Source organism: Protopterus annectens, chromosome 5.part1 (genome assembly GCF_019279795.1).
Source record: "Protopterus annectens isolate FY-2018-M chromosome 5.part1, PAN1.0, whole genome shotgun sequence".
Classification (NCBI taxonomy): Eukaryota; Metazoa; Chordata; order Ceratodontiformes; family Protopteridae; genus Protopterus; species Protopterus annectens.
The window spans coordinates 651,690,352-651,713,442 of record NC_056736.1 but is presented as its reverse complement, the minus strand read 5'-3'; the positions used below and the strand labels follow the sequence as shown (position 1 = coordinate 651,713,442).

The following is a 23,091-nucleotide window of genomic DNA, read 5'->3' as shown; positions in this document are numbered from 1 at the left end:
TACATGTTAAAAGTTCCCGTCTGTTTACACCCTACGGTGCGGCGTTTGGGAAATCGCGCTGTGTGTTGTGCGCATTCACATTTATTACTGTTGTGCTGTATACCCGGTGATGTCATTGGGTGTGTCTGTGCGGCCCTATCCATGGATTATTTCCGTGGTTTTACGCTTGCAGCTGCAGCGGTACTGCCTGTAGTGTTACATTACAGTTGCCTGCATTGCCTTCGCCTGGCATCTTACATTACTGCATCCTGCAGGCACATGGCATATGATGCATTTTATCTGCAGCCGCAGTTATGCTACCTCTGTACTTGGCTGTGCTATTTCGGTTCTTTGCCCTTTGCATTTCTACTACATCCCCTATTATCTTTGCTCTCATATGCCTCCCCTTTCCCGTTCTGCAGGAGTCTGCATGCAGACTTATCAGCTGCCGGCGTTTGCCCTTCCTGCATTGATTGGTGTTAATTGCTCGTTACGGATCCATTTACACTGCTTCCGCATTTCCTCGTATTCTCCGCATTACCTTCCTATATCCCTGGTTGTTGCCGGTGAGGCCGTCACATGACTGGTTTCGGGAACATAGTCATCCTCGTGCACATGCATTTGTACGCGCATTCTGTACTGTCAGCGCATCTATTTCCTAACACGCCAGTCATGATGCTGTGATGTGCATTGTACAGCCCAGATTTGCTGTCCTCCAATATCCTTCCTCCTACAGTGGCATACCCCTGTGTGGTTGACATGTATCTCGTGTAGGCCACTCCTCGGTGTCGTACCGCTACGCCGTTTGCTCCATCCTTACGCTGGCGCCGTTTTGCGATTCACTATTATCTGCCTCATTTGCATGGAATTGACTACTAATACCTGGTTACGGCGGACACCGCCTCCACTCCTTGACAACCATTGCGCTGGGGTTGCAGCTTTACATACATACTATGGTGTGTGGTGGCTGTGCAGCTGATTTGTGTTCTAATGCTCTTTTCGGACATTATCATATTATTTCATTGCTTTACAACTTCTGTGCACACATCCCGGGGTCTGCTGTTCTTTCTACGTCGTGCCATTTATGTCATTTTTACATTTTGTGCATATTTTCTTTGGACATTCTCGGTGCCTTTCCACATTGGCATATTGCACCTATATGATACCTGACTTTGACAGCCTTCCGTTACTCCTCCGGTATGTTTGGGTAAATGTAAACCGTTTTTGGTTTACATTGCCGTCTTACGCTTCGCCTCGCCGCCGTGGATCGCTATTTGCCCTCATTTGCATGGTGCAATACCGCACACAGTGTGTTTTGCATACCTACGCCGGCGGGGACGGTCCGCGCCCGGTAGTGCACGTGGAATTCATTCATACCTGAATCGCTAAGCAGCCATATTTGGCGTTATAACGCCGACGCTATGCTGGCGCCTGGCGCAAGGTTCATGAATCCCGGGGATAGAGTGAGCAAGTTAATAAAATATGTTACTACATTTGACGTCAGAACTAGTGAAGTAAGGAAAATAATCATAAAATAATTGGGGCATACTGTTAGCTATGCTGGAATTGCAACAAATTTTGGATGATAAACCAAGTTTTTCTTATAGAAATTTTAATAACAGAAATAGAAGATTATGCGATAAGGATTTTAGATCTAGTGATAAAAGCTATGTTGCAAGTAAATTTGGCACTGTTCCATGCATGAACTGTAGCTGTTGTAGTGACATATTTTCAGATAATAATACATTTGTCCATCCAATAACGAATAAAGACTATATTTTTCGCTGTATGGCTACTTGTAACATTACACATGTGGTATATTTGGCTACATGTGTCAAATGCCCTTCATTCTATATGGGCAAAAGTACTAGAAAGTTAAAAGAGCGAATTATTGTTATGGATGCTGGCCCCCAACATCAGTTCAAGTTTAGGGTAATGGAGATAGTGTTTAAACAGTTTAGAGGTGGTGATATTCATAATGTACTGGAGAACAAGGAATATGACTAGAAAGTTAGTTTACAGGCTGACTTAAAACCTGGGATGAACAATGTTGTTAGCATAAAGCCTGTGCTAATAAGGAGGCAACAACCGCATTATTCTGTATGTATAGGAATCTGTATACTTGTGTATACATTTTAATAAATGTGGATTATAAACATAAGTTTTAAATATATATATTATAATTGTTTTAGAAATATGGATCTATTATGACTTAATTGTGCAGTTTTAGGAGATTGGCTGACTGTGATTACATGATTTTATCTGTTCCTTATATAAAGTGAGTAATGATATTATGAACTATTACCACTGAGGATGTGAGTTTATTAATACACATGTAATTATCCAGGTCCTGTTCAAAGGAAGATCTTCTTCTTCTTTCGGCTTTTTCCCGGTTAGGGTTCGCCACAGCGGATCACCTGTCTGCTCCTGATTGACAGTGGAGTTTTACAGTGTCGAGTTGCCAGCCCGGCGCCCAACCTTCCACAGAAGGCACACACATGCACACACTCACACCTAGGGCCAATTTGGAGTGTCCAATCTACCTACAGCATGTCTTTATGATGTGGGAGGAAACCGGAGCACCCGGAGGAAACCCACGCAACCACAGGGAGGACATGCAGACTCCACATAGAAGGCACCCCAGCTGAGAATCGAACCGGAGAACCTCTTGCTGTGAGGTGGCAATGCTAACCGCTGCACCACTGTGGCCACCCCTCCTGTTCAAAGGAAGATAATGTATCATATTTTTTCCATAGGTTCATAGGTAAGTACTAGGCTAGCTGCCCTTGTGGGCCATTTTAAGCCAAGCCAATCTCTCTTTCAAAGGAAAGAATCAAACCCTGCACCTAGTCTCTGTGAGGTAATGACCTTAACCATTATGCCAACCCCAGTTTATATTCAGTGGGAGTTTATTCCAGAGGTGACGGAGCTATGAGCAATGACTGTCTCTCTACCTTATTTTATTGATCTGATGAATCAGGTTTAGATCCCTTGTTCTGATACTTGTGAGACTGTTTGATTTATGAAGGTACAGGAAATCCTACACTACTGTACCCCAATTGCTTGGAAGTCAAGGCATAAGTCTCTCCTGAGAAGCCTGTAAGACACAGAAAAGGACAGTGCTTGCAGTCTTTCCTGGTTGCTTGGAGATATTAAACCCATGATCTCCTTTGTCAGGAACCTCTGGGGTCAGTCCATTTGTTTGATACGCCTGGTGAGGTATATCCTAAAAGGGGCAATTTATTCAATAATTTTTCTTATCACTGCTAAATACAAGGGGAGAATAACATCTTTAGATCTAGATGATATTTCCTTGGTGATTAGCTGCACCAAGTAGAAGGATTTCCTGATAACTGTTGCTACATGGTGAGAACAGGAAAGGGAATTGACAACTTACTTTTCAAGATCTTTAACTACATAGTTTTTTAAGCAGGCCATTGTCAGTGTTACATGTTGGGGAAGGGATTGGGTTGTCTGCCAAATGTGACAGCATTGCATTATTTTGGCATTTAATTAAGGCCATGTTCAATACACTAGATATTTATAAGTATGTGTTCCTTCTAGAGGGCTTGTGTGTCAGAGATGGATTTGACAATCTCGACCAACTTACAGTCATCCACAAACTTTATTAGCCTTAGTCTTGAGTTTTAGTCTATAAGTCAAAGAATTAGGTATCAAACAGAAGCAGCACTGAGCCCTGCAGGACCTTCATGTTCTTTGATGGTACCTCTGCCACCTGCACCATGTGGGTTCTGTCTTTTATCCAATGGCCTATCCAGTGGGGTCTATTTGTAATGTATTTAGTATATTAATTATATCAGCATGGGAGAGGGTGTTAAATGGCTTTGCCATATCAAGGTAAGCAGTGTGCACAGCATGACCACTGTCAGCAGCTTGTGTTACCTTTTTGAAGATGTCTACCAGGCTCAATAGAATGGACCTACCATTTAACACTACCATGTTGCTGTGAATATAGTCTCATGAGATTTTAAATGGTTGTGTTGATCAAACCTGCTATAATGTGTTTCATGGCCTTACAAATAAGAATCATCAGGCTGATGGGCCTGTGGTTTCCACTGTCAGTACTAGGTCCACAATTATGGAGTGGTATCACCAGTGCTTTACTCCACACATCTTGGATTGAGCCGATAGCCAGGCTTAAGGTAAATAGCTTATAAAGATGTTCCACCAGGGCATGATTAGTACTGTTAAACAATCCTGTCTGAACCCATGGAGGACCTATGGAGGAAGTATTCTTAGCCCTGGACACATGTTCTTTAGGGATGATTGGGGATGTGACTGATATAAGTATTGTAGGGTTTTGGATGATCACCTCAAGAGTGAAATTTACATTAAATTTATTTGCTAGTATGTTGGCAATGTCCACTAGGTCCAAGTTTTTTTTTCCATTTAGTATGATTTCTCTAGATTGTTGAGTGTTGTTTCCTAGTATTCTGACATAACTAAAATATGTGTAATTGTTCTTTGCTTCAGATGTCAGCCTGGGTTGTCTTAGAAGATCTTAGTTCTTAGGTAAATTCATAATATTTCCGTGACTTGGGGGGACTTAGATCTGTTGTGTACTCTAGTGATTTTTTTTCATTTTATCATACATTTCATTTATTTTGATGGAACACCAGAATGTTCTGCTTTTAAATTTTTCACGCTACTGGCCCAAGTAGAATTGTTTTTCTTCTGAGATGATGTAACACAGAGCTATAGCTTTGGTTTGATTAAATGGTGTTCAGCAAGAGAATACTATTAAAGGGAAGATGATCCATAGAGATGTTTGTTGAAACTCTATTTTTCCAGAAAATTTCCAAACAGGCAGGGACTCAAATTGCAACGTGATGGTGTTGGATTACTCTGTGAATATATTTCAGTGACAGATTTCCTGTCCTACAATAAACTTCTTTCTGAAATAATATAACCGGCAAGCTGTATGCAAGTAATAAGTGAAGTAAAGTACAACACGTTTTTTCAAAAGGACCTAGATCAGAAGAATAGTTTACTGAACTCTTCAAAAGACAATCAGGCCATTTTGTAATGTTTATTAGAAAATGTAACTGTCACTTAGTGTAACAAAATTGGTAAAACATGAAAGAAAAGATACTGTAAGACACACCCTAATATGTAAATCACACACACATGGCAGGCACAAAACAGACAAACACACACATGGCAGGCACAAAACAGACACAGACACACACACACACACACACACACACACACACACACACACACACACACACACATACAAAACAGTCACAAACACACATAAAAGAAATATGTACACACAAGACACACACACACACAAAAAGTCACAACACAAACATAAAGAAACAAATGTATACACGTATACACACACACAAACACACACACACACACACACACACACACGCGCGCGCGTGCGCACACACACACACACACACACACACACACACACACACACACACACACACACACACACACACACCATGTAACTTAGTGAGTGAAACATATTACTGAGCACAGAAGATGGTGTGGTAGAGGGGCTGAAGCAAGCATGGGAATTATCTGCACCTGGCAGCTATAGTAGGGCAACCATCATTGAGCTGTATTAGGGCCACCAACCTTGAGCTGCATTTGGGCTGCCATCATTGAGTTGTATTAGGGCCACTATCCTTCCTAAAATTGGATTCCCGGCTCCTGTATCAACAAAATAGTCTCTGATGAGCAAAAAAGATAGTCAAATGGTAATTCTGAAAAAAGTAAGTTTCAGAATAGATCCCTAAAGTTAGAAAGGGATAATGGTTGTCACTCTGCACACTGAAGGAAAGATGTGGATGTTGGAACTAAATGTTTGTAAGTGATGTTATACTTATTAGGGTAAAACACAGATAGACACAAGATTAGTGGAAAGACTTTAACTGAATGCTACTTTTTATTTCCTTTGACTCGAGAATGTCTGTTACTAGAATACTGCTTTTCTCCTGTTATTTCTCTCCCTCTCAAAGAAGCCACCTTTCTGTTATCCTTTGTAAATGAACCTACTTCAAACTGAAAATTGAGTACAGACTGTGCATTTTGGATCTGCAACATCCTACACTCGTGGATTGCAGTGGGTAGAATAATGCTTTTCCTTTATAAACGAGACTTTTGTACTTGGTCTGTTTGATTTTTTTTCTCCAACCCAGAATAAGCAATGCAATATTAAATTACTGACTGACAGCTTAACAGAAGTAAGGCTCCTGAGTGAATGATGCTTCTTATAAGTGGTAGGAACCTGTGTATTATTACATGAGAAACTTTATGCTAAACTAGGGAACTATTAAACCCTTGTGCCCATGTAGAAATTTGCTCCAGCCTAAGAAATCCTCATGACAATAAAATGGTTGTTGTGAGGAGCTCATGAAAAACATGATGATTTGTTCTAGGATAGAACCAAAACCAAGTAAAAATGTGGAAGGGCGCTAAAAAAGCAGTAATCCAAAAAAGTGTGCTCAAAACCAGAAGCGGAGAACTCCGAAACTGTATTAAAACAAATTTATTTGCAAAAACGAACACCAAAAATCGATTAAGCAAGCCAAATACATAAACGCCTTCTCACGCCCGTGGGAAGAAAAATTTGAATTCAGAGAGTTATGGTGGCAGGTAACCTTAGAAGCAGGCAGATCTCCTGGTTTAAATGATTATATATCTATAGTGTCCTTATTAAAATTAAGATCTGCCAAACTCTGAAATACAAACCTAAATGAATATATACAAAAAACTATTAGAGGGCAGCCATACACTCTTCTGTTTTCCTTTCTATTAGAATAAATGTTTTCAACATTATAAAAATACCATTAACTAAGATAAAAATTAATTAATTATTTTTTAGATACACTCATACCAATGCATTATATAAATAAATTTAATGATGGGTCACAATACTTTTTAATATATTTTAATATATATATATATATATATATATATATATATATATATATATATACACATATATATATATATATATATATATATATATATATATATAAATATTTTTTTCTATTTATTCTTGGTAATATATTTTATATAAAACAAACTTTTTTAAATATGTATTTTATTATACAAATGATTGATTGGTTTTAAGAAATAAAAGTGTTTTAATTTTGAAGAAATAGTAATATTAATTACGTAAGATCTCTATTGGGTGTTTTAAAAGTTAAATAAAGTAAGGTATTGGTTGGTTAATTAATGAATAATATAAATTGGTATCAATGTTATGCACTGGTCATCTGATGAAGTCTATGAAATAAGACGAAAATGCATATTGTGATTGAGAAGGCATTTATGTATTTGGCTTGTTTAATCGATTTTTGGTGTTCGTTTTTGCAAATAAATTTGTTTTAATACAGTTTCGGAGTTCTCCGCTTCTGGTTTTAAGCACACTTTTTTGGATTACTGGTGTTCTAGGATAGAAAAAGGTCTGTCTCAAACAAAATGTAGTGTTTATTCTGTTAGTAGAATGAAAAACCTGTGTACTGAACATTAGTTGTGGAGTTCTGTACAAAATGAAAAAAAAAATGGCTTGAGGCTTTGGTAAACTCTGATAAGGTTTTATGGAGCTCTACTAGAACTCTCGATAGACAGTTTTTTTTGGAATGGCATGCAGCCATTGACCAACACCTACTTAGCCTCTAACAACAGATATCCATAATAGTACTGAACCTTACTCACACCTTCTAAAGAAACAAAGGAAAGAAGATGACTTTGAGGCCTGTCTACTAGCATTCAAAATGTTTATGGCTATACAGAACTGACCCAAGCTGAATCAGCCAAAATTCTGTCAACCCTTTTAATCAAAGACTCACTAACAACTTATTTGGAGCTTAAAGACACTCAAACACATGACTACCAGAAACTAAAACAAGGAATTCTGACTACTTTTGTTACACTAACTGGACATTCTGTTTGTTGACACTGTGGCTAAAACCTCATTTAAATACTGTAAGTAAAATTCTGCAAATATTGCCTGAGCTTGTAGAGTACAGGGATAAAGTCTGACTACAACCTGGGTAACATGGATTCAATTTGATGTTCACTCGCTTGACGGCAGAGGTAGGGAGGATCAACATATCCATCCTGGAGGGTAATTTCCTCAGGCGCACTACTGCAGGTAACCTCTAGTAAGAGAGGGGTGTATGGAGAGTGATCTCTAGAAGGAGGTAAGGCTTTAATTGAATCACACTTGGAGTGCACTGAAACTCATTGTATATAATTTCCTTGGGTGATATGGGCATCTGTGTGGATTGTGGTTAGCCACATCAATAAGAAAATATTCCTTAGCAGTAGGTATGATACTGCTGCAGGTACTAGCCTCAAATATGGGATGCAATTCATCTTGAGGCATTAAAGAGAGTTTGGCAGACCCAGTGGATGAGGACAGGTCCTGACAACTGATGATGATCAACTCCAAGTAGTCAAAAAGTAAGAAAAACAATTTCTAAAAGCCCTGGCTCTAGGCTAATCTAAAAGGATAGTGCCAAGCAATTTAAGAAAGTGGGTATTCCAGAGTGACCTTAGACCTTATGAACAACTAGCTGTTTTAGCAGAATATATGTTAACTGAAATTGTAAACCCTGTCATCTCTTTTAACCGGAGACTCGCTAAAAACTTATTTGGACCTTGACAGCACTCATACATGACAGACTTGCATGTACAAAAGAGTCAATAATAAAGTATGTCTTTCTTTCTCCAAACAAGAAAAAATGTACTTTGAGTTGTTTTAAGTGTTCTATAAGTGTAATATTGTGGTAGAAGGGATAGAAAACAAGAGCTGTTGGATGTATGGAATATTATTACATTTGGAGCATAATATGATTGTAAGCATAACACAATCTGTACACTAAAAATCAAAGTAATATGCAGACATGGAAATAAAAGATAATACCCTATAGTGAATAAAAAAAAAAAAACAATCATTTTAGGTGAAGTGCAGCATTCAGTATCTCTAGTGCCTAACTTAACACATGATGCAATTAGTGCCCAATACTTCTCTAAGTTCAGGAAGCTATGGAAGATATGACTGCAGAATGCACAGAATACAGAAGGATCCAGCCCCAGTAAAGAAAATGTGTAGGAATACAAGAGATAAAAGGAGCTAAGATTTGTCTCTTGGTGAGCCTTACCAAAAGATTCCGATTCTTAAAATAGTAAGAGGTCAGTGTACAAACGGACATGGAAGGACCCATAGTTGAGCGTATTAATGGAAATAGGTATAGAAACTGAGGAAGAAATAGGCAGGGAATTTATCAGTATCTCTGATGAATGAAAATTACTTTTGCAAGTTGCCCTTTTTAGACAATGAAGTTGATGAGGAGGAGACACTTGTATCTTGTTTATAGGAGAAGAGGCTGTGGCCTCCACTTCATGTCAGAATACTGATGAAAATAATGTTGACTTGGCTGACATCCAAATAAGCTGTGTCAGTTTCAGGAAAGGTAATACAGTAAGTAAATCCAGAGAAAACAGAGTAGATGGGAAAACCACATGAAGAAAACAGCTTTACTTCTTTCCCATGTTTTGAATGGACAAATGATTTGCTGCACAAAATAACCAAAGACAAGCAATGGATGTTGTGACAGTTGTTAGTTCCTAGGACTGTTATAACATTGTAATGGAGTTATTACCAAGCTATATTTTGAGTGGTCATTTAACAATGACTAAGACAAAAGCTAGAAATATAGCCAGATTTTACTGATGTGGTATTATGAAGGAGACAGAGCAATTTTAGCAGCTTGCTGAAAATGTCAGAGGAGAACACCCAGCTCAGGGTTTAATGACCCTATGATACCCTTACCTATCATGGAAATCCCATCTGAATAAGCAATGGATATTGTGGGTTCTCTTGTAAAATCAACTATGAGTCAGCAGTATACTCTGGTAATTACTGAAGAGTCAATGCAAAGTCCATAGCAAAATAACTCATACTACATTTTTAGAGGTTAGGAATCCCCTATGTTATTTTTACTGACCAAAGTACCCATTCGTGTGCAGAGTAATGCATGAACTTTGTCAATTTTTTTAAATTTGAAACACATAAGGGCATCTGTGCATCACACTCAAACAGTTGTGCCAACTGAGTGTTTTAATATCACTTTAAAAATTGTGTTACAAAAGGCTATAGATGTAGAAGGGAGAAACAGGATCCATCTGATTCCATATATTCCATTTGATTTAAGAAAAGTGGAAGGAAGAAAACACCTCAAAAACTTCAAAAAATTAGTGGTCAAGACCATAAGAAGTATACATGCTTGAGAAATGAATTGTCCAAGGCTAGCAAAAGATACCAGCACATCATAGTCTATATAAATATATCTGCTAAATGCCAGCAACCTCACCACATAACTAGATACAAATTAGCCTACCCAGTCTAGTATATTCATTAACTAATCAAGGAAAGATAAACAAAGCAGACCCCCACCATATGATCTCAGTCTTGCCCAATAAAAATACAGGTATGAATAACAATTGCAAAACAGGAGCATACAAAAGAAAATATTAAAACTATATTTAAATACATGCTAAGTTAGAAAGAATCATCTAGCTAGAGAGTGATAAGGAGCCCAAATAAATAATCCATTTTTTGTTATTTTTGTGCACGCTTCTTTTGTTAACCAACAAATTTTTAAACTTTATCTATGCCAATGCAAAAATGATGCAGTCATATGACTCAGGCTGTGTTTAAATAAAGTGTTAGATGCACAATAAAATGTGATGTTACTTTAATATTCAGCTACGTGTAACCTAAAAGCTTAAGTGAACATGCCAACATAAAAACCATTGCAGATACAAATTGCAAGATAAATAACAGTCTCACAGGTAATCAATTGTTTGACATAGAAAGGGTCTTCAGCCTCACAGGTAATCAATTGTTTGACATAGAAAGAGTTTTACTAAAATATGAAGAAGATATAGATGTCTTAATAACTGATTGACAACGAACGCAATGTTCACATAAATAACATCCTGTAATTGTAGTACTAGATTCTGATCCATCATAATGTCTGTGATGCACTAAAATATCTCCCAGATTTTGAGCTCTTGAGTATTTGCATTCATTACCCATTGTTTGAGACAAAAAATGAATTGTCTGTTAAAATATACCAATGCTGATGAATAAATTCCTTGATTTACAAAATGTACCATAATTTGCAACAAATTGTCTCTGCTGATTAAAACTGCTAATAATGTCTTAGTCTTGATAAGTCAGTAAATCATACTAGGAAATGCCATCAACTCTTTATTTTAGCTTTAAGAATGCAAATTATTTATTTATTTGCCGTTTCTTTACTGGGATAGTCTGACTGGGCAGATGCCCATTTTCAGCAGAGGCTCGGGGGGGGGGGGAGTCCCAATAGATACACAAGAAAACAATACAGAACATAACAATAAAACTCATACAAGTACAAAGGAGCACAAATTGTACATAAAAAAGATAGTTGAAAATACTTATTACTGGCAAACCATTTACAACAATGGATAATATAGGATTTGCTTAGAGTGATGTATATTTGGCTTACTTTATCTAGGTATATGTAACAATTTATAGTATTCAATAAACACTGTATGCAGATGATGTGGCATTACAAGCAGACTCTGAGCAAGAACTTCAGTAAAGGTTAAGGGTATGGAATGCAAAACTGAAGGCACATGGGATGAAACTGAGCACAGACAAGACCAGTGACAATGGCAACAAATTTGGGAAATCAGAAGAAGCTGAGAATTGAGATAGAAGGGAAGATAGCGGAACAGGTAAATGGCTTCAAGTATCTGGGAGGAGTGGTTGAGGAGAAGGGAAGTCTGAATAAAGAGGTCAAGGGTGGAATCAGAGGGGCTGCAACCAACTGGCATAGAGTTTCAGGAGTAGTCTATGACAGAAGAATGCCAAAGAAGCTGAAAAGTACAGTGTATAATACAGTGCTGCAACCAGTACTACTGAATGGTACAGAAACATAGGCAGTAAAGGCAGATGAAGAATCTAGAGGTGATGGAAATAAAGTGCCTGAGAAGGGTGGTAGGATGTAGACTGTGGGATAGATGAAGAAATGAGGACATAAGAGCAGAAGCCAAAGTAGCTCCAATTGCAGAAAAGGTCAAAGAGAATAGATTACGGTGGTTCAGACATATGTGCAGAAAAGCAGAAGACAATCTGTGAAGATCTGGGACAGACAGGAAGAAGGTAAGAGGAAACAAGGATGTCCAGCGAAGAGGTGGATGGATTGTGTGAAAGAAGATCTGCAACAGTCAGGCATGAGTGTCGAAGAAGGTAGGAGTGTGACACTGAATCAGGAGATATGGCAACAGTTAACATGATACCCCAACTCCACTTAGAAAATGGCATAAAGGGGGGCTGATGATGATGATGAAGATGATGAATAAACCCTGTCTAAGGTATTGTTGAGGAGTTCAGGAACCAATGAGGAAAATTGGGATGAGTGTAAGTGGCTTAGACAGAGTCTAGAGAGAAAAAGTTGGATAGAGCTATGAGGGAAGTAATAAGTGAGATGAGTAAGGATTACATCGGGTAGAGAAAATAAAAATCTACAGAGCAGGTAGTAGAGGTACAAACAAGAAGTCTATAGAGCAGAAGGGATGACATCAAGTAGAGAAAATAAAAATCTACAGAGGAGGTAGTAGAGGTACAAACAAGAAGTCTATAGAGCAGAAGGGATGACATCAGGTAGAGAAAATAAAAATCTACAGAGGAGGTAGTAGAGGTACAAACAAGAAGTCTATAGAGCAGAAGGGATGATAATCAGCCAGGAGTTAGACAAGAGCAGAGACAAGAGTTAGATAGGTAAGACTTGAGAAGTATTTTTGAACTGTGAGGGATTAGCAGTGATTAGGATGTGCTGTGGGTTCGCGTTCTAAGTCCTGGAGATCCAATTGGAGTAGAGAGAATCTCCAGAAGAATTGTTAATTTTTGTGACTTGTAATAGAAATTTGTCAGAAGATCTCAGGTGTCTTATTAGAGTGAGGTTGAAGTAGATTACAGAGTGTTGGACACTTGTCAGGTTGATATACTATGCCATGGGCCATTGTAAGTTGGGTGAATGTTAAGATATTGGGTAACTCAAGACAGTTTAGCTGGCATAAAGCAGTGCAGTGATGAGATCTATATGAGGAGTTGGTAGCAAATCTGGCAATATTATTGTAGCAGGCATCTAGTTTATCTGGGTCTGTTTTCTTCAGGTTGGTGAAGATAGGAGAAGTGTAGAGAAGAGTAGAGAGTAAGTGGGTTCTGGCAATAGATTGTCTAGTGGAGTTGGTGAGGTATGGTTTAACTCTATATATTCAACCTAGTTTTATGTGAACATTTTTAATGCTTAGAGATAGATGCTTGTCGAATTTCATGTTATTATTGATTGTGACACTGAGTAGCTTTGTTTGTGGTACAGTATCTATATTGGGTGAAAAAATTGTAAAGGGCATTAAGCAGGCTTGGATTTTATTATTTGAAAACAGCATTAGTTTTGTTTATTGGGATTAAGAATTAATTGATAGTCAATGACCTAAGATTCTATAGCTGAGAAGGACTGTTGGGTTATTTCTTGGAGTTGAGAAAGTGAGAGTGCAGTACAGATGAGTGTGGAGTTGTCTGCATACTGTATGATTGTGGCAAAGTGGTTAGCAGTATAGAGTTTACTGGTGAAGATAGTGAACTGGAGTGGACCTAGGACTGACCCCTCTGCAATGCCCAAGGTGACAGGTAATAAACAAGAGAAATCACGTTGTCATTTAACAGTTTGTTGTTGGTCAGATAGGTTGTTATGAAACCAAGCCAGGGCACATTGGCCTAGTTTTGTGCTGAGAGTTCATTGAGGAGTTTTTGGTGGGAAATGGTATCAAATGCTTTCAACATGTCTAGGAAGATGGAAAATACTAGTTGGCCATTATTTCTGAGTTGGTTGATTGTGTTTGTGAAACTTATGACGGTAGTAGTGATACTATGTTTGGGTCAGAAGCCATGCTGGGAGTTGGCTAGATGGTTATTGCTTAACAGGTAGTTCATGAGCTGGTTATGGATACATTTTTCTAGGATTTGGGATAGTGGTGATAGAATTGTTATTGGCCTGTAGTTAGAGAGCTCTGTAGAAGTCCTGCCTTTATGTAATGGAATGATATAGGATATTTTCCATATTTTGAGAATGTATTGTTCTGAGGCTGAATAACTGATAAAAATTGGGACAGGATATGTGATGGCATCAGTGGCTAACTTTAGGTATTCAGAAGGTAAATTATCAGCAGCGAGGGATGTGGGTTTGAGTTTCTTAAGCATTTTTTATGGTACTGGTTTGGATGGGCTTGAAGGAAAAGGTATTGAAATTTTCATTGGTTCCTTTTGGTATGGTTGAAAGGCATTGCAGTTATATTTGGTTAGCGATTGTATGGAATTAGTAAAATACGTGCTAAACTGGGTAGCTATTTTTTCACCCAATATAGATACTGTACCACAAACAAAGCTACTCAGTGTCACAATCAATAATAACATGAAATTCGACAAGCATCTATCTCTAAGCATTAAAAATGTTCACATAAAACTAGGTTGACTATATAGAGTTAAACCATACCTCACCAACTCCACTAGACAATCTATTGCCAGAACCCACTTACTCTCTACTCTTCTCTACACTTCTCCTATCTTCACCAACCTGAAGAAAACAGACCCAGCTAAACTAGATGCCTGCTACAATAATATTGCCAGATTTGCTACCAACTCCTCATATAGATCTCATCACTGCACTGCTTTATGCCAGCTAAACTGTCTTGAGTTACCCAATATCTTAACATTCACCCAACTTACAATGGCCCATGGCATAGTATATCAACCTGACAAGTGTCCAACACTCTGTAATCTACTTCAACCTCACTCTAATAAGACACCTGAGATCTTCTGACAAATTTCTATTACAAGTCACAAAAATTAACAATTCTTCTGGAGATTCTCTCTACTCCAATTGGATCTCCAGGACTTAGAACGGACTTAGACTTTTCTTCAGGTTGGTGAAGATAGGAGAAGTGCAGAGAAGAGTAGAGAGTAAGTGGGTTCTGGCAATAGATTGTCTAGTGGAGTTGGTGAGGTATGGTTTAACTCTATATAGTCAACCTAGTTTTATGTGAACATTTTTAATGCTTAGAGATAGATGCTTGTCGAATTTCATGTTATTATTGATTGTGACACTGAGTAGCTTTGTTTGTGGTACAGTATCTATATTGGGTGAAAAAATTGTAAAGGGCATTAAGCAGGCTTGGATTTTATTATTTGAAAACAGCATTAGTTTTGTTTTATTGGGATTAAGAATTAATTGATAGTCAATGACCTAAGATTCTATAGCTGAGAAGGACTGTTGGGTTATTTCTTGGAGTTGAGAAAGTGAGAGTGCAGTACAGATGAGTGTGGAGTTGTCTGCATACTGTATGATTGTGGCAAAGTGGTTAGCAGTATAGAGTTTATTGGTGAAGATAGTGAACTGGAGTGGACCTAGGACTGACCCCTCTGCAATGCCCAAGGTGACAGGTAATAAACAAGAGAAATCACGTTGTCATTTAACAGTTTGTTGTTGGTCAGATAGGTTGTTATGAAACCAAGCCAGGGCACATTGGCCTAGTTTTGTGCTGAGAGTTCATTGAGGATTTTTTGGTGGGAAATGGTATCAAATGCTTTCAACATGTCTAGGAAGATGGAAAATACTAGTTGGCCATTATTTCTGAGTTGGTTGATTGTGTTTGTGAAACTTATGACGGTAGTAGTGATACTATGTTTGGGTCAGAAGCCATGCTGGGAGTTGGCTAGATGGTTATTGCTTAACAGGTAGTTCATGAGCTGGTTATGGATACATTTTTCTAGGATTTGGGATAGTGGTGATAGAATTGTTATTGGCCTGTAGTTAGAGAGCTCTGTAGAAGTCCTGCCTTTATGTAATGGAATGATATAGGATATTTTCCATATTTTGAGAATGTATTGTTCTGAGGCTGAATAACTGATAAAAATTGGGACAGGATATGTGATGGCATCAGTGGCTAACTTTAGGTATTCAGAAGGTAAATTATCAGCAGCGAGGGATGTGGGTTTGAGTTTCTTAAGCATTTTTTATGGTACTGGTTTGGATGGGCTTGAAGGAAAAGGTATTGAGATTTTCATTGGTTCCTTTTGGTATGGTTGAAAGGCATTGCAGTTATATTTGGTTAGCGATTGTATGGAATTAGTAAAATACGTGTTAAACTGGGTAGCTATACTGTCTGTAGTACTGTAGTGGTTGGGGTTGGAGTCGAGGATTGCCCAGGGTGTAGAACTTGATTTATAGGTGTACAGAATTTTTGAAATTGGTTTGGTGTTTCTGTTGGATTATATTATAGTACAATTTTTGTCCTTCTTGATCTGTATTTTGACTTTATTTCTTAGTTGCCGCTGTCGATGATAATCTTAGGTAGCTTGTTTTTGTTGGCTAATACTGTCCCCAAGCTTTATCTCTAAGGTTAAGTAGCTGCTTGGTATATTTTGTTTACCAGGAGCATAGATTGATTTTACGCTGACAGTTCTAGGAGGTGCTAGGCTATTTAATATGTCCAGGAATGTATTATTAAAGTGATGCACGGCAGCATCTAGGAGCAGTAATGTTAGTGGAGTCCATTCTGACAGTTCTAGGAGGTGCTGGGCTATTTAATATGTCCAGGAATGTATTATTAAAGTGATGCACAGCAACCTGACAAGTGTCCAACACTCTGTAATCTACTTCAACCTCACTCTAGTAAGACACCTGAGATCTTCCGACAAATTTCTATTACAAGTCACAAAAATTAACAATTCTTCTGGAGATTCTCTCTACTCCAATTGGATCTCCAGGACTTAGAACGGACTTAGACTTTTCTTCAGGTTGGTGAAGATAGGAGAAGTGTAGAGAAGAGTAGAGAGTAAGTGGGTTCTGGCAATAGATTGTCTAGTGGAGATGGTGAGGTATGGTTTAACTCTATATAGTCAACCTAGTTTTATGTGAACATTTTTAATGCTTAGAGATAGATGCTTGTCGAATTTCATGTTATTATTGATTGTGACACTGAGTAGCTTTGTTTGTGGTACAGTATCTATATTGGGTGAAAAAATTGTAAAGGGCATTAAGCAGGCTTGGATTTTATTATTTGAAAACAGCATTAGTTTTGTTTATTGGGATTAAGAATTAATTGATAGTCAATGACCTAAGATTCTATAGCTGAGAAGGGCTGTTGGGTTATTTCTTGGAGTTGAGAAAGTGAGAGTGCAGTACAGATGAGTGTGGAGTTGTCTGCATACTGTATGATTGTGGCAAAGTGGTTAGCAGTATAGAGTTTATTGGTGAAGATAGTGAACTGGAGTGGACCTAGGACTGACCCCTCTGCAATGCCCAAGGTGACAGGTAATAAACAAGAGAAATCACGTTGTCATTTAACAGTTTGTTGTTGGTCAGATAGGTTGTTATGAAACCAAGCCAGGGCACATTGGCCTAGTTTTGTGCTGAGAGTTCATTGAGGAGTTTTTGGTGGGAAATGGTATCAAATGCTTTCAACATGTCTAGGAAGATGGAAAATACTAGTTGGCCATTATTTCTGAGTTGGTTGATTGTGTTTGTGAAACTTATGACGGTAGTAGTGATACTATGTTTGGGTCAGAAGCCATGCTGGGAGTTGGCTAGATGGTTATTGCTTAACAGGTAGTTCATGAGCTGGTTATGGATACATTTTTCTAGGATTTGGGATAGTGGTGATAGAATTTTTATTGGCCTGTAGTTAGAGAGCTCTGTAGAAGTCCTGCCTTTATGTAATGGAATGATATAGGATATTTTCCATATTTTGAGAATGTATTGTTCTGAGGCTGAATAACTGATAAAAATTGGGACAGGATATGTGATGGCATCAGTGGTTAACTTTAGGTATTCAGAAGGTAAATTATCAGCAGCGAGGGATGTGGGTTTGAGTTTCTTAAGCATTTTTTATGGTACTGGTTTGGATGGGCTTGAAGGAAAAGGTATTGAGATTTTCATTGGTTCCTTTTGGTATGGTTGAAAGGCATTGCAGTTATATTTGGTTAGCGATTGTATGGAATTAGTAAAATACGTGTTAAACTGAGAAGAGTAGAGAGTAAGTGGGTTCTGGCAATAGATTGTCTAGTGGAGATGGTGAGGTATGGTTTAACTCTATATAGTCAACCTAGTTTTATGTGAACATTTTTAATGCTTAGAGATAGATGCTTGTCGAATTTCATGTTATTATTGATTGTGACACTGAGTAGCTTTGTTTGTGGTACAGTATCTATATTGGGTGAAAAAATTGTAAAGGGCATTAAGCAGGCTTGGATTTTATTATTTGAAAACAGCATTAGTTTTGTTTTATTGGGATTAAGAATTAATTGATAGTCAATGACCTAAGATTCTATAGCTGAGAAGGACTGTTGGGTTATTTCTTGGAGTTGAGAAAGTGAGAGTGCAGTACAGATGAGTGTGGAGTTGTCTGCATACTGTATGATTGTGGCAAAGTGGTTAGCAGTATAGAGTTTATTGGTGAAGATAGTGAACTGGAGTGGACCTAGGACTGACCCCTCTGCAATGCCCAAGGTGACAGGTAATAAACAAGAGAAATCACGTTGTCATTTAACAGTTTGTTGTTGGTCAGATAGGTTGTTATGAAACCAAGCCAGGGCACATTGGCCTAGTTTTGTGCTGAGAGTTCATTGAGGAGTTTTGGTGGGAAATGGTATCAAATGCTTTCAACATGTCTAGGAAGATGGAAAATACTAGTTGGCCATTATTTCTGAGTTGGTTGATTGTGTTTGTGAAACTTATGACGGTAGTAGTGATACTATGTTTGGGTCAGAAGCCATGCTGGGAGTTGGCTAGATGGTTATTGCTTAACAGGTAGTTCATGAGCTGGTTATGGATACATTTTTCTAGGATTTGGGATAGTGGTGATAGAATTGTTATTGGCCTGTAGTTAGAGAGCTCTGTAGAAGTCCTGCCTTTATGTAATGGAATGATATAGGATATTTTCCATATTTTGAGAATGTATTGTTCTGAGGCTGAATAACTGATAAAAATTGGGACAGGATATGTGATGGCATCAGTGGCTAACTTTAGGTATTCAGAAGGTAAATTATCAGCAGCGAGGGATGTGGGTTTGAGTTTCTTAAGCATTTTTTATGGTACTGGTTTGGATGGGCTTGAAGGAAAAGGTATTGAGATTTTCATTGGTTCCTTTTGGTATGGTTGAAAGGCATTGCAGTTATATTTGGTTAGCGATTGTATGGAATTAGTAAAATACGTGTTAAACTGGGTAGCTATACTGTCTGTAGTACTGTAGTGGTTGGGGTTGGAGTCGAGGATTGCCCAGGGTGTAGAAGTTGATTTATAGGAGTACAGAATTTTTGAAATTGGTTTGGTGTTTCTGTTGGATTATATTATAGTACAATTTTTGTCCTTCTTGATCTGGATTTTGACTTTATTTCTTAGTTGCCGCTGTCGATGATAATCTTAGGTAGCTTGTTTTTGTTGGCTAATACTGTCCCCAAGCTTTAACTCTAAGGTGAAGTTTCTGCTTGGTATATTTTGTTAACCAGGAGCATAGATTGATTTTACGCTGACAGTTCTAGGAGGTGCTAGGCTATTTAATATGTCCAGGAATGTATTATTAAAGTGATGCACGGCAGCATCTAGGAGCAGTAATGTTAGTGGAGTCCATTCTGACAGTTCTAGGAGGTGCTGGGCTATTTAATATGTCCAGGAATGTATTATTAAAGTGATGCACAGCAGCATCTAGGGGCAGTAATGTTAGTGGAGTCCAGTCACAGTACTGGAGGATGGATTTAAAGTTTGTGGAATAAAATTTTTCTTGTTGTGAATTTGTCTATATGTAGTATTTTTGGAGGGGTGCAGTCATTGTCTGAGCAGGTAGGTAGGTAGGTAGGTAGGTGCTCACTTATACTATTATGAAGGCAACCAGACTGATAGGCAAGTGAAGGTTTGTTGGTTAAAATTCAATTTAGGATTGCCTGTTGTTGGTTCTTTTGTCAATTCTAGTTGGGGTTTGTATTAACTGGGAGAATCCATGCAGATGGATGATGTTTGAGGGGTTATCTGAGGTGTAAGTCAGCCAGTCAGTATTAAAGTCCCCCCCATTATTATGGTTTCTTGGGGAAATGATAGGAATGACCAGTGAATGATGACTTTCATTATGGTGGGACTGTTACCCAGAGGGATGTATGTTGCTATAATAGTTATGCATTTAGCGGAGTTTATTTTGAGGTGAGTAAATAATATCTCTGCATTATTGAGTTCTGGCAGGTTTGGTTCTATGCGTTCTAGATTAAGTGTGTTTTATAATAGGTTCATAGGTAGGTACTAGGCTATTGGCCCTAGGGCCTATATAAGTCTAGCCAAAAAGATACCCTGGCTTTCGCTACCCAAGAAAATTATTTTCCTGTGCCTCTGTTGAGCAGAGCCACAGAAGTGATCCCCAGAGTGAATTTCCTATCTCTCATCCAATCATCAAGATTCTTCTTGAAGAGTGCTAATGAGGAGCTTTGTTTGACATAGATAGGTAGTTTGTTCCAGAGTATGGAAAGTCTCTGGGACAGGAATCTATCCCTCCAGCATGTTCTGTTTTTTGTGGTGACAAGGTTTAGGTCCCTAAAGCATGTAGCTCAGAGGGAGTGGGATTTCTTTAAGTGGAGCATGTCCAACAGCTCTGGGTTTGACATAGCTTTGTATGTTAGGCAGAAATTGCCTCTGAGTAGGCAATATGTGACGGAGTAAAGCTGGAGGTTTTTGAGACGGTCTGCATAGGGCATCTGTTTGAGGCTGGTAATCCTCTTTGTGAGGTATTTCTGCAGCCTTTCCAGTTGTTGTAGATGTCTTGTGAGGTACATACCAAAAGGGGCACTGTATTCTATAATGGGTCTAATGAGTGACGAGAAGAGGGGAACAATGGCCTCGTTTTTCCTGGATGAGAAACCTTTTGTGATGAGATGTGCCACGTAGAAGGATTTCCTGACTACTGTGGCGATGTGATTATCAAAGGAGAGACTACTGTCCACCTGTGTCCCAAGGTCTCTTATCACACTTTCGGTGTTTAGTAGACTACCGTCTATGTGGTAGTTCATGGGTACAGAGTTTTTACCAAAAGTGATGATAATGCACTTTTTGGCATTGAGCTTGAGGCTATGGCTTTAACACCAGGCATCTGTCTCAGTAAGGCCCTTTTGTAGGATGTCCACATCATTAGAAGTTTCAATTATGGCTACAAGTTTGCAGTCATCTGCGAACTTCATTAGCCAAAGACCTTCTGTGTTAGTTTGTACTTCAGAGAAGTAGATACCAAACAGGAGAGAACCCGGGACTGAACCCTGTGGTACTCCACTTGTCACTGGTCTGAAGTCAGATATGGAGTCTGCTACTTTCACAGTGTGGGTTCTGTCAGTGAGCCAGTTGGCAACCCATCTTGTGACATAGGTATTTATACCTAGTTTAGTGAGTTTATCTACAATAAATAGCTATTCCGCTTCCAAGTTTATTGATTTTGTCTGATCTGTGGATGTTATAGCTTGAGGTTTTCATTGTTACTTATCTCGGGTTTTAGCCAAGTTTCAGTTGGAACTGCTATATTAGGGGAGGAGAGTGAGACTGAAGCATGAAATTCTTGTATTTTGTTTAGTAGGCTTCTAAGATTCATTTTTAGAAGTAAGACGTCAGATTTTCTGTGGTATGGATTAGTAGTAATATGACTATATGGGAGGGGTATAGTGATTGGATGATTAATGTTGGGGCCTGGACCTGGGTGGATATTGCCGCTAAGTTTGAGGTGCAATATTGAATGTAAAATTGGGTGTGAGTGTTTAAGTGTTAGTTTAGTATAGTATATTTACCAAGTAGTCGGGGGGGGGGGGTGGTAGCAAGTTGATGTGTGTACCGTAGTTGTATTAAACAGATTTGGTGCTACGTTGATGTTTATGGTTGTAGTATGGGGTGGAGAGGAAAGTGACATGGTAGGTGAGGAAAAGGTTGTGACTAAATGATTATGATATGATATTAAATGGAAGACGAGAAAGAGAAGAAGTAAGAAAGAAGTGTGGAATAGCAACATTGTCAAACTTGGGATGTGAGAGTAATAATTAGTTAAGATGGTTAAGGCAGACTGGTGAGGAAGTGGCTATATGGAATTTTTGTTTTAATCAGTGGTCCTGTCTACCTGGGTGAAATTTGCCAGGTAGAACTCCACGGAATCTTTTCTTTTAATCAGTTACCAGAAAATCTATTGACTTAGCTCCTTCCTTGGTGCATACAGACCACTTCGGAGTCCTGCCTTTAAGAGTCTTTCTGTACTCTACATTGTTTGTTTACACAATATGCATGTTTATTGCCATGAAAAATGTCACCCTGCATCACATATGTGTATCAAACTATTTTTTCATAGTCTAACAGATTATGGAAAGTAGTAAACCATGAAAATAGTAGTATTAAACATAAATTTTGACTAGAACACAGTTCCCTAAAGGAATAATTTATAAACCTTTGGGGTGTTTTCATTTTTTACTTTCTAATCTTTTTACCGAAGTCTTGTTTTTTATAGAATAAGACTAACTTTACTCATGAATTTTCAAACATGGTTACCATGCATTTTGTTGAATCACAAACCACTGAATAAAATAACTTCACTGAAAATACATTTTGTTGAACTATAACTCACAGTATAATGTAGAAAGTCACTTCTGGTGCTGTTTTATGTTGGTACACCAGCAGTGATTTACTCTGTATGGTATTATCACTGTTCTCGGTGGTTGTGAAACCATAGAGTTAGCATATTTAAGTAAAGAGGTGTGGAAGGCTTCCCCCCTCCCTCAGTATGGATGCAGAGGAACTTGCTCCCTGCAAGAAAAAAAAATTAAGATACGTTTTTGCAATATAAGATTGTTTTGTTTGTTTTTGTATGAAATGTGATTTTATGGACTAATTTTCAGTTGAAAAGTTTTTAATTATTTCTTTCAGAGATTTGTAATTCAAAAAATGAGACTCAAGACAAGATGTGCAACATACCGTAAAACAACGACATATTATTTGACACACT

The 23,091-nt window shown here is 38.2% G+C and overlaps 1 protein-coding gene across 1 annotated transcript in view; it reads right to left on the bottom strand.

Moving 5' to 3' along the window:
* Positions 1–23,091, bottom strand: part of LOC122803248 (receptor-type tyrosine-protein kinase FLT3-like) — a 495,076-nt gene that overhangs the window by 87,885 nt on the left and 384,100 nt on the right. The gene's annotated exons all lie outside the window — the stretch shown is intronic.